At 35.3% G+C, this 10,071-nt stretch overlaps 1 pseudogene across 1 annotated transcript; it reads left to right on the top strand.

Annotated features, from left to right (window-relative positions):
• Positions 1-4,579: 4,579 nt before the first annotated feature.
• On the top strand, positions 4,580-6,446 carry LOC110768891 (uncharacterized; annotated as a pseudogene). The gene is made up of 4 exons (XR_015834757.1): positions 4,580-5,300; positions 5,551-5,643; positions 5,729-5,796; positions 5,899-6,446. The product of XR_015834757.1 is annotated as an uncharacterized LOC110768891 (transcript).
• The last annotated feature ends 3,625 nt before the right edge of the window (positions 6,447-10,071 follow it).

The following is a 10,071-nucleotide window of genomic DNA, read 5'->3' on the forward strand; positions in this document are numbered from 1 at the left end:
GGGTGGGTATGCCATTCCCATCTCCATCCCCGTGAAGCTTTTGTCCCCCATCCCTACCTTTGTAACCATAATACAGACTTGAAAAGAAAAAAAAAAAAGGATATACGAGGGCAATACACTAGCAATATAATAGCAATAAAGGGCTATACGATGGCAATACACATACTCCCCTATAAATTTATTCCAGCACAGACTTGGAAAAAAAAGATATACGGGGGCAATACACTAGCAATATACAAGCAATAAAGGGCTATACAATGGCAATACACATACTCCCCCTATAAATTTATTCCAACACAGACTTGAAAAAAGAAAGATATACGGGGGCAATACAATAGCAATATACAAGCGATAAAAGGCTATACAATGGCAATATACAAACTCTATACGCCCCCTATAAATTTATTCCAACACAGACTTAAAAAAAAAAAAAGATATACGGGGGCAATACTGCAGCAATACACAAGCAATAAAATGTTATACCTCACCCTCTCTCTTTCGGCCGCCCTTCTCCACCTCCATCTCTCACTCTCTGTCACCTCTTTCGACTGCCGTTCTTCCCCTCTGATTCAACAAATTTCTCAATTTTTCTCAGCTTTCCTGAAATCCATGGCATCTCAGGTACTTAGCTTTTCTGCTATACTTTCACACCCATATGTTATTTGGGTTTTCTTCTGCTTGTTTCAATTTCATATATGGGTTGGAATTTTTGGTGCTTAATGTCACTTCAAGTCCCTCCAAGTCAAATTTGAGTGAGATTGTACATAAATTTGTTGAAACATAATTGTGGGTTTAATTTAAAATTTTCTCTCTCTTTTTTAAAATTAATATTTTCAGCTTGTGTAGAGAATGTTATTTAAGTAGGATTATACAAAAACTTGTTGAGCCAAAATTTTGGGACTGTGCAACAAATATTTCTCTGTTTGTCGTAAGGAATATTATGCTTGAAGCTTGAAGCTTGTCCAGGCTAAAATGATTTTGAAGTTTTTCTTTTGCTGATTGAATTTATTACTGAGTTAGGTTTTTATTCTGACAAGAAATCAATTGAAGAAACACAATTATTTGGTTCAATGGTCTCTTGGTTTTATAGGAGTTGTGTGATCTAATATAAAGGAACATTCGGGCCACTAGAAAGTGTTATGCATCTTCAAGAATCTGCTATGATTTGAATTTGTTTTGTTATGTTTTGGGATGTGATTTTTGAATGAACTACATAAATTGATATAAAGAACTACTAAGTGAGCTCTCTGGATCCATAATATTGAATCAGCAATGGTGAGCTTAAGTAGAAGCAAACGCTTGATATCTAGTAAGATAATAATCGAAGTTAAATTGTGCAAAGTTAGATTGTGCTTGATGTCCACCACTTACTTTAATTACACTCCTCTACAATGTAGGACACTTTTTGCAAAGTTAGATTGTGCTTGTAGAGGAATTGGATAATGGATAATGGGTTCACCAATTACAAGACTGCTTTGTTCATTCCACAGTCCACTCTGGAATTGCTCTCCAATTCTTATAACCTTCCTTGTTTCTCTTTCTAAAATTATGTTTCATTGTTGTAGGTTGTTGCAGGCAGATGCCATAAACCATATCAGTTATAAGGTGAGAAAAAAGAGTTCTTTGATGACTGGGAAGAGTGTACAGAGGCATTGTAGTATGACAGCCATCATCATTCAGTGTTTTAGATTTAGGCTTACCTATGAGTTATTGCTAGGCTTATTGCCTTAACCTTTGGTTGTTGTTGGTGCTAGTGCTTCATGAGTTTGCTATCTTTTTAAGAAGGCCATGGAAAATGCACCTTGCATATTTGTTGATGAAATTGTTGTTGCACAACAAAGAGGACCTGTAATTTTTTTTGTTTTGCCATCTCTTTTGCAGGGTTCTTTTTTTTTTTTAATGAAAAGCTATAAATTGGCAATAAACATACAATACAATGACAATAAAAGGCAATAAATGGTTATACACAAACAATAAACAAGCAATATATAGACAATATACACGTAATATACACTGAATGTATATAACGTGTTTTCTCAAAAAAGGATGTGACGTCCTTGATGAAATCACATTCTTACAACCATAATTTCCCAATTTCCCTACTATGGAAGCAATGTTATCTCATTACATCTTAAGATATACATAATAAAGTGGCAAAAAACAAAAAATTTACATCTCCTCTTGGTCGGGAATTTTAACACAATTTATATCTATCATTAAAATTCCAGGACATGTCCTCTTAGACCCGAATTTAAGCTGAAAGTTAGCAATTTCCTCCCCAAAAGAACGCCGCCACTTGAAACAAGACAATCTTCCATCTGTATAAAATGGATAAAAAATGCATATTAGAAGTAAATCATTCAATCATAATTGAAACAAAAACATAACATTCAATCACAATTGAAACCAATTTCAAAATAGAAACCATTATCAAAATTCATATAGATTGTTGGCTTTTCTAAATGACCCAATTCTTCATATGGAAAGCTTTCACAAGACAGTACCATTGCAAAATTAAAGTTCACATTCATGCACACAATTTCATACTACTCAATTGCAATATAAAAGTAATTATAAACATGGGTGAAGTGAATGTGTGTCCTCGCAGGCGAATAAAAATACAAATCAGGAAATCAGGAAATCATCAATAGTGCATTTGGCATTGTTCAAACAATTAAAGAAGCATAGTCTCAGAGAAGAAGAAGAGCAAGACAATGGAACTAGATAAATGCAAAGAGCTGTCAACAAACCTTCAAGTTTTCCAAGAACCCTTTTCACGGCACCAACACAACTTTGGCATGATACCAACCTTGAGGATTGTATAGATTGCACCAAAAACAGATCTAGGATTGAATTACAAAAAAAATAGAGAAAACAAAGATCCAACATATGCCAACTTTACACTATCAAATGTATGTTAAAATATTGGCATCTCATAAAACTTACAAAATCTCCAATCACTTTCAAAAGAAGTAAAGGATTAGAATCTTGCATTTGTTGGTGGTGCTACTGGTTTCAAATTATGATGTTGGTTTCTTACAGTTAAAACCCACATTACTGTTATTTCAGAGAGCATCTATGAGTTTTATATGTATTCTTACAGGTTGCTCAGAAAAGCCAGAAGTCCTAATTTGATATATCACCTAAGCGATTTCACAGACAAATCACAATCACAAAAGAGTGAATACACCACTTTCAAGGAGGTCTGCATGTCTAAGTCTCAATCACAAAACAGTGTATGCATGATTTCAGAGACAAATCTTAAGTACAAAACAATGTATCCAAGTCTAAGAGCTTGACAACCACAAGAAATAGTTGGTAAATTTCATTCAATCACAGAAACAGCAAACAAACCACAACAAAAACCCATTAATGTCTCATTCAAAATAGTAAAAGTAATCACCCAATAATCTCAATCAATAACAGAAACCCAAAAAAAAAAAAGCAAAACCAATATTAGAACTCACCACAGTGAAGATCGAAGATGAAGGTGTCGTGGCTTTGTGGTGGAAGTTGACGACGGAGGTGGAGAGTCACGATTGTGGCTCCGTTATGGAGGCCGACGACGAAGGTGGTGAGTCACGCCTTGGCTAGGGTTCAATTCCAAATTTGGGGTTCAACCTTGAGGTTCAAATTAGCTCCTAGTTTGAAGATATAACTAAGAGGAGATTGAGTTAAGCGAGATTCTATGGTGGAGGTGGATTCCTGTGAGGTTTGGCAGAAGGAAGAAGAGGATGAGGAAGAAGAAGAGCAACGACTGAGAACAAAAAACACCTAAGTGAAGGATGGGCAATAAGTTGTCAATAGGGAGTTTTTATAGGGAGTATTTGTGATTAGATTTCAAAATGGGGATAATATTGAATAAATTAGCTGCGCCGGGGGCAAAGCCGCCAATTTCCCATTTTTTAATGGCTCAACTCCTTTGGGCCCAGATGACACATGCTTTTTAATTTGAAAAGTGCCAACTTTTGCGTCACTAAGTAGAAAAAAGTGATCGCTTAGTTGAGGTATCTTCAGTTTTATATGATTCCCAATTGTCTTTTGGCATAACGACACATCTCTTAAAAAAAAATCTAAAGAGTCTAAAAACAGAGAAAATAAAATTTCAATAAGAAAACTCTATTCGTACTCTCTAACAACCTCCTGCAATTTTGCAGGAATGTACTTAATTCACTCCTGCAAGAGTGTGAGAGTGACACGAATTAGCGTCATTCGCGCTCTCCAGCCTCATATCCTTACAATTACAGATCAATCTCATTGTTTCCTTTTTGTCATTTTAGGCCATGTTTGGTGGGCTGGACTGGACTAGATTTTTTCAATTAAAATGGACTATAATCTTAACCAGTCCAGTCCAGCCCACCAAACAGGGCCTTAGGGTTGGGAAGATTGTTTTCATCATCCAAAAGAACATGCAAGTGGGTTATACAATTGTCCTCTACCTCACAAATGGGAGATGTCTTTCACTCTCTTTTTAAGTCTTGTATGGTGAATGCGTGAAGCATAGCACAATATGCCAATTTAAGTAGCCAAAAAATAAAAGCAATCACACAAAGAGCACTCATATTCTCAGTTCTAATCTATGGTCATGGCTTACCCAAAATTGTATAATGTCCTCTCCTTCTACCTTGCAACCATCATAGCCATTTCTCAATTCTTGATTTCCATCTTACCTTATTTGAATCCAATCACACTCCTAATCACACTTGCAGATGCACTTTTATCTCTATACTTGAGATTATGTGGTCTTTGTCCCTGCACAGTTGAATTAGATGACCAAACTACAATGAACTTTTGGGTTGCAAATTCTAGGAGGTCCAATAAGCCTTCTCTTGTAATGCTTCATGGGTATGGTGGCAATTCAAAGTGGCAATTCATCCATCAAGTGGGTTCACTTTCTCAAAGTTTCAATCTATACATACCTGATCTATTGTTCTTTGGCAAATCCTACACCAACAGGCCAGAAAAGGACAGAGGTTTTCCAATCAAAATGTGTGGCAGAAGCGTTGAAGACATTAGGGGTGGAGAGATTTGCTGTTTACTCTATAAGTTATGGAGGGTATGTGGCATATTGGATGGCTGAGATGCATCCAGAGTTGGTGGAGAAGGTTGTGGTTGTCAGTTGTGGGGTTGGGATGACAGATGAGCAGAAAAGAGAGCAGATCAATAAGGTTGGAAGCAATGCATTGAATCTCCTTGTACCTGAAAGTGCTCATGATCTGAGGCTCTTGGTGAATCTGACAATGCACAAACCTGGCCCTTCTAAGTGGGTCCCTGATATTTTCCTTCATGGGTTGATCAATGTGAGTCTAATTCCTTCATTTTTAGAACACCACCTTACATGGTAGATTATAGTTATTTATTCTTCAGTGGTATTGGCATCCGTCATGGCATAATTGTATGTTATATTGTCAAATTGTCAATAACGTAATGATTGATGTGCCTGGTCGGTGATCACTTATCCGTTGCACTAATTCCTAATTCTAATAGCATTGAATTTGTAAGATATATCAATTCCTAAATTTTATAAAGGTTTGCATGCTGCATATGCAGGTGACCTATAAACAACACAGGAAGGAGAAATTAGAGCTGGCAGAGCACTTGCTGAGGAAAAAAGCAGATATAGACCTTCCCATTCTAACTCAAGTAGTTAACTTAGCCATAATTTAAAAACTTAGCCTAATTAATCTTTCTCTTCAGTCTTGTAAATGGATGTTATTTTTGTGTGAAGGAAACACTGATAATTTGGGGAGACAAGGATGATGTCTTCCCTGTGTACTTGGCCTATCAGCTGCAAAGGTGACTTTAAACTAATTTATTTCATCTTCATGATCAAATTTAATCAGGATTTGAAACCAATCTGAACCTATTGTTAATGTTTTTTTTTCAATCTACAAGCAGTTGGGGCCAAAATCAAAGGTGGAGATAATCAAGGACACAGGTCATGCAGTAAATATGGATTCACCCATTTCCCTGAATGCTCTGATAACTTCATTTGTTTTGGGTTACTCTTAGTGTGGCAGACTTGCATTATCAAATATATTGAATGATGTATTAGTTTTGGGTTAAACAGAGACTGCTGCTGGCCACAGATGGAGCAAAATTGTATATATAAGTAGGATATTTTCATGTTATTGGTGAAGTTGGAATGAGGAGAAACCCATACACAGAAAGAGGGTTATGCTTGCTTATGGGTCATCTTCGATTAATTTATGCAGCTACAGCTGTGAGATGGCCTAACTTTTGCAAGCAGGCATGCCTTGAATCTTGATGTAACTTTTGTTTGTCAAGAAATTGCTGTTTGTGTCACTCACTCCCTACACAAAACAAGCAAACACAATGGGAGATTAGATTCACACGGTCACACCATATAGAGATATGACCAATAAGCGAAATTGATGTGCTTGTGATCAGGTCAAAGGACTTTCTTGGAACAATTTATAAGATGAAAATTGCTAGGATTGTTCGTATATGGGTTGTTGGTTCATGCGTCCATCTATGGTTAGAAATCACTGTGCATGACCAATGATCACTCTCATCTTAGTTATAACATTTATGTCACTTAGGCTAGCACATTGCATCATCTCAAGTTGAAAGAAGGGAAATTGGCGGCTTTACCCCTGGCTCACCTAATTTATTCACTAATATCCTTATTTTGAAACCCAATCACAAATGCCCCTTATAAAAACTCCCTATTGACAGCCTATTACCCATCTTTCACTTTTGTTTAGTCATTCTGAGCTCCCTGAAATCCTCTTTCACAATTTCTTGATCTCACTCACTCAACCCTCATCTCCTCTCTTCTCTCTCTCGCTCGCACCCACATCGGTGACAATCACTGTCACCTCCTCAGAAACCCTAACCCACATCGGCAACAACGACCTTTCCACCTCCATCTCTCACTCTCTGTCACCTCTTTCGACCTCTATACCTAGAGATGGCGTCTCAGGTAGCCAATTTTCTCCTACACATTTGGGTTTTCTTCTCCTTATTTCAATTTCATATAAGGGTTTGGATTTTTGGTGCTTGATGTGAGTTCAAGTCCCTCCAAGTCAAATTTGGGTGAGATTGTACAGAAATTTGTTGAAACATAATTGTGAGTTGAATTTAAAATTTTACTCTCTCTGTTTACAATTAATATTTTCAGCTTGTGTAGAGAATGTTATTTCAGTGGGATTATACAAGAACTTTTTGAACCAAAATTTTGGGATTGTGCAACAAATATTTCTCAATTTGTCTTAAGGAATATTATGCTTGAAGCTTGTCCAATCTACAATGACTTTGAAGATTTTCTTTTGCTTATTGAATTTGATTACTGAGTTAGGTTTTTATTTTGAAAAAAAAACAATTGAAGAAACACAGTTATTTGGTTCAATGGTCTCTTGGTTCAATGATATGAATTTGTTTGTTCCATTTTGGGATGTGATTTTTGAATGAACTAAATAGATTGATTATGTCTTGAGGTGGAGGATATCTCCAAAAGTGACTGTGGAGTTTGTAAGTTTTATAAGAATGCCAATATTTTAACATAAGTTTGATACTGTAAAGTTGGCATATGTTGGATCTTGGTTTTCTCTATTTTTTGTAATTCAATCTTGGATCTGTTTTTGGTGCAGTTTATAGTCCTCAAGGTTGGTATCATGCCAAGGTTGTGTTGGTGCCGTGAAAAGGGTTCTTGTAAAACTTGAAGGTTTGTTGACAGCTCTTGCATTTATCCAGTTCCATTGTCTTGCTCTTCTTCTTCTCTGAGACTGTGCTTCTTTAACTGTTTGAACAATGCAAAGTGCACTATTGATGATTTCCTAATTTGTATTTTTATTCGCCTGCCAAGACACATATTCACTTCACCCATGTTTATAATAACTTTTATATTGCAATTTAGTAGTACGAAATCGTGTGCATGAATGTGAACTTTAATTTTGCAATGGTACTATCTTGTGAAAGTTTGCTATATGAAGAATTGGGTCATTTAGAAAAGTCAACAATCTGTATGAAGATAGTATTCTTGAAGGTAGTCCTTCACTGGAGAAACCACAGATAGATTTCTCATAGGTACATATAACTCAGCAAACTTCAAGCTCAGCTCTTAAATGATGTATATCATAATTTTTTTATTTCTTTCTTCTATTAAAAAATGTATGTCATACTGCAGTTTTACATTTATCCACTCTATTTGTTGTAGTGCATGTAAATGTATGTTTATGATACTTGTAGTGCTTGTAAATATGTCTGAACTTGTTTTGGTATTGGTTTTTGAATCTGTTTTGGTATTGGTTTTTGTTATGAATTTTGGAATTGGTTTCTGTTTTGAAATTGGTTTCAGTTGTGATTGAATGTTATGTTTTTGCTTTCATTTTGATTGAATGATTTGCTTCTAATATGCATTTTTTATCCATTTTATACATATGGCAGCGTTCTCTTAGGGAGGAAATTGCTAACTTTCAGCTTAAATTCGGTTCTAAGAGGAGATGTCGTCGAATTTTGCTAATGTGTTAAAATTTCAGACCAAGGGGAGATGTAAATTTGTTGTTTTTTGCCACTTTCTTATGTATATCTTAAGATGTAATGAGATAACATTGTTTGTTCATCAATTTATGAAAGTCAAGTTAGAAGGAAATTTGTCCTACAAGATTGGTCTCTAGTGATTCAAAATCCTAACTCTTAAGTCTTGAGATAATTGACCTTTTTTTTTCATGACAGTTAGACCTAGATTTTTGGCTTCTAGAAGATTGTTGTCATTGAGAACCTTCATCAATTTGGATTGGGAAAACATTCCATTTAGTTGCAAGAAGTGTATTGTAGTTATAAGGAAAAAAAAACATATAATTGAGGGACTACTTGTGTATCTGACAGACCATGTAATTATTTAGTCCTCATGGAATGAAATTGAGTTCAATTTACTTGAGAAATTTCAATCTTGAATCTTTTGTTTTTATATATTCACAAGTGTATGCAATGGAAAAATACTTTTATTCAATTATACATTGAAGAGAGCACATTATATACCTTATGTGTATATATAACTCATTCTTCTTGCCTTTGTGGATGACAATGGGTCGAATCGGGGGTGGGTATGCCCTTCCCATCCCCATTCCTGTGAAGCTTTTTTCCCCCATCCCCACCTTTATACCCTCAATACAGACTTGAAAAAAAAAAGGATATATGAGGGCAATATAGTAGCAATACACACCCTCAATACAGACTTGAAAAGAAAAAAAAGGATATACGAGGGCAATACAGTAGCAATACATAGGCAACAAAGGGCTATACAATGGCAATACACAAACTCCATACTCCCCCTATAAATTTATTCCAACACTGACTTGAAAAAAAAAAAGATATGAGGGGGCAATACAGTAGCAATACACAAGCAATAAAATGTTATACAATGGCAATACACAAGCAATAGAAGACTATATAATGACAATACACAAACTTCATACTCCCCTATAAATTTATTCCAATAGACTTTAAAAAAAAGGATATACTGAGGCAATACACAAGCAATAAAGGGCTATACATGTGCAATACATATGCAATACATATGTGTCATGGCATTTGCCAATGAAATCACTGATTTGGTTACATTTGTATTTTTCTTCTTTGCAAGGGGAAAGATAAAACCATGGAAACTAGAGATTGACAAATTTCCTTCTAACTTGACTTTCATAAATTGATGAACTAACTATGTTATCTCATTACATCTTAAGATATACATAAGAAAGTGGCAAAAAAACAAAAAATTTACATCTCCTCTTGGTCGGGAATTTTAACACATTTTATATCTATCAGCAAAATTCGACGACATCTTCTCTTGGTACCGAATTTAAGCTGAAAGTTATAGCAATTTCCTCCCCAAGAGGACGCTGCCACTTGAATCAAGACAATCTTCCATCTGTATAAAACGGATCAAAAATGCATATTAGAAGCAAATCATTCAATCACAATGGAAACAAAAACATAACATTCAATCACAACTAAAACCAATTTCAAAATAGAAACCAATTCCAAAATTCATAACAGAAACCAATACCAAAACAGATTCAAAAACCAATACCAAAACAAGTTCAGACA

This window comes from Prunus avium, chromosome 3, assembly GCF_965620075.1.
Source record: "Prunus avium chromosome 3, drPruAviu1.hap1.1, whole genome shotgun sequence".
Taxonomy (NCBI): Eukaryota; Viridiplantae; Streptophyta; class Magnoliopsida; order Rosales; family Rosaceae; genus Prunus; species Prunus avium.